Source organism: Cherax quadricarinatus, chromosome 61, assembly GCF_038502225.1.
Source record: "Cherax quadricarinatus isolate ZL_2023a chromosome 61, ASM3850222v1, whole genome shotgun sequence".
NCBI classification, from domain to species: Eukaryota; Metazoa; Arthropoda; class Malacostraca; order Decapoda; family Parastacidae; genus Cherax; species Cherax quadricarinatus.
The window spans coordinates 4,073,959-4,077,321 of NC_091352.1; positions in this window are offsets into that span (position 1 = coordinate 4,073,959).

A 3,363-nucleotide genomic window follows, 5' to 3' on the forward strand; every position below is an offset into this window, starting at 1 on the left:
CGTTTCTCGCCACTATACGTGGGTGAAGTTGCGCAATGTCCCCTTCGAGGCTGACGAGGAGGACTTACGGAAGGTGTTTGCAGCTTATGGTACCGTGCATCTGGCAACCCAAGGCAAGTGGGCGGCAGGTGCGTACGTGGGACGTCCGGAGGGTACATTCTCCCTCAAAATGACACTGAGGCACCCGATCCCGTCATATGTCGTGATGCCGGAGTTTAGGACCCAAATTCTAGTGGCGTATGCTGGGCAGCGACGGACATGCAGGTTGTGTGGAGAGTATGACCATATGGCGGCGACGTGTGGGAGGCAGTGGAGGGCGCCGGCGCAAACAGGTGGTGCACCAGTTACAGGTGTGGATGTCGTAGAGGAGCATTCCAAAGGAAACCGAGGAGATGGCCGTCTGTGGAGTGAAATTGTGGAAGAGTCTCTTGTGGTGCATGTTGAGCGGGGCACGAGTTGTGTGGAGCCGAAAATGGCCACTTTGCCGGTGACGGGGGAGGAAGTGCTCATTCAGCAGGAGGTGCAAGAGCTGGAGGAGGAGCTCGACGATTTATTATTATTTATTATAATCAAAAAGAAGCGCTAAGCCACAAGGACTATACAGCGCAAGGAGCTCGACGAGGTATTGAAAACTTTACCTTCTTCGGGCGAGGATAATGGCTTGGTCCGTGAAATGGTGCCTGAGTTGACAGGAGAGTGTGGCGGGACAGGCACGGGAAGGAAGGAGGACAACTGCAGGCACAGAGAGGAGTCACCAAGCTCTGTGCGACAGGTCACAGTAGAGGTTGATGTTCACTGTGAGGAATCTTCGGTAGACAGTATGGCGGTAGAGAGTGTTACGAGGAAGAGGGCGGCTGCGTCAGACTCAGATGATGTCCTGACGCCCGCGCAGAGGTCTGGGAGGAAGGATGTATATTCTCGTGACAGCCAGGATAAGAGGCATCGAAGAGGGATGGGGGGTGGATGGTGACAAACCACATGTTGACCCTGGGGCAAGAGGCCCTGGGAAGGGTGAGAGGAGAAAGGGTTGGAAGCTTTAGAAAGGCCTTAAGTGCATGACTGTGAATGTGAATGGACTGTGTACTGGTGTGAAGAGGGAATGCTTTCGTATGCTCTTACGTCGATACAGAGTGGACGTAGTCTTTCTACAGGAGCATAATTTCAGGGAGGGTAGAGTGCTCGAGGTGGACGGGTATACGGTGTTGACTCTGCCATCGGCACGTTTGAAAGGTGGTGTGGGTTTATTGATAAAGGAGGCGAGCCCGTTTGTGTTGCAAAGACGTGAAGGGGGTGGGGGGGGGGAGGGTGTTGCGTGTAGATGGGTGGTGGATGGGGCAGAGGGTAACCTTTGTAAGTGTGTATGCACCAGCTGAAAATGATATGAAAGTCAAGAGGGATTTTGTGTGTGATGATCTAGTTTTTGCTTTCCGTGGTTTACCTGAAGTGGCCATCGTAGGTGGGGACTGGAATTTTTTTTTTTATATTTTATTTAAAACATTGAACAATTACAAGGAGGTATAAAAATATAATAAAATGAACCTGATACTGATTATGAACAATAAAACCAAAGTATCACAGCCCCAATACAGAAAATAAACACCATACATAATGCAGTATGACACCCAAAAATACAACTCGCAACATATCATTCAAAATTCCGGCATTATACAAAATATTACTATTGCCTTTGCTGACACAGCTGACGTTTCTCCCCCACCCCACACACATTAAAATTATACCCACATTCACCAATCTGAAGAATCATAATATTAATTCAACTTAAATTTCTGAACATATCCTGAACTCGTCAGTAACTTATTACTTAAGTATTTACAAACATTGGTGGTACATGAACACCAAAATCACAAAACATTAAATTACAACCTATTAACAAAATGTGAACATTACAATCCTAAACACTTGTACACCTCTATAAGTAGAGAAATATACACCTACAAGTTATAAATATTAATATTAATGTTGCCACTATGAAGTTCAAGCTTTATAACAACAGTGCTAAAGTGCAGTTTACGGACATTTTTTTTTTTTTTTTTTTATATTTTATTTATAACCAATACAGTATACATAAAAATAAAAATAAAAGGAAACAGTATGGATCTCTAACATCATAATCCTACTAGGACATCTACATACTTATCCCATATACCAAAATACAAATAAACATACAAAGAAAACAGCTTAAAACCGACTCATTACAGTTACAATAAACCCGTATACAAAAATTTCAGACACAAAAGGAATGCGTCTATAAACTGGCTAGATATATCTGTATACCATACAGCCAAAACTTACGTTAAGAACATAGCATGAAAAACCTATATCAGGGTGCTGACAGTCTATAAGTACATCTTGACATACAAAAACCTAGAACATAACATAACCTAAAAAAAAAAAAAAAAAACCACTTCATATGGCAAAGAACAATACCATTGTATAATACTATACAAAGTACATTGAAATGACAATTAAAACAAAGTATCGAAAAGGGAACATACAACAAGCATGTTGAATACCTATAAACCTACACATCACATACACCACAGAATTATCTTTGTATAACACATTTGAGGACAAAAAGAAAAACCAAACATACTTAGATCATGCCTTGTGTCACCTCAAACCTTCAAACACACAAATACTGTGAGATGTACCCTCTCACACTTACACACAATGTAGTGCAACAACACTACTTACATATTATATGCAATACCTTCTGAAAAACAATGTGAAAAACATATCTTACACAACTACCCCGACCAAACTCAAATCACAAAAGAAGCTTATTTATTATATTACCAAACATACCACACACGCTAACATCCATACACATGTCCATACTCAAGAAAACTAGCCCGCCGCAACCCCTTACTTGACACTTAAATCTCTTAAATCCTTCAACCTGAATCTACGATAACCTTCAGTAAATGCTGTCTCCCATCTTCCCCCATAAAGATCCCTATTGCGGCACTTTGTTCTATACATCGTGGCCCCTAACACTCTTATCCTTTCCTCGACTCCCACCTCCCTCATTGCCCAAGATATATATATAAAATCAGTGACCACATACGCAACCGCATTCACCACCTGCTGACTCCACCCACCTATATCTAAACTTAACACCCGCAACACCTGTAACCCTTCCCCACCCACTAACCTAACTACCCTACTTAGCCAGACCCTCACATCTTCTAAACAAATACAAAAGTACACAGCGTGAAATATGGTTTCCGGACATCCACACGCTTTGCACTCCCCACCCTCCCTTAATCTCCTATTAAATAACACAACCCCAGACGGCAAAATCCCATGTAAAAACCTAAACATAACCTCCCTGACACTTGG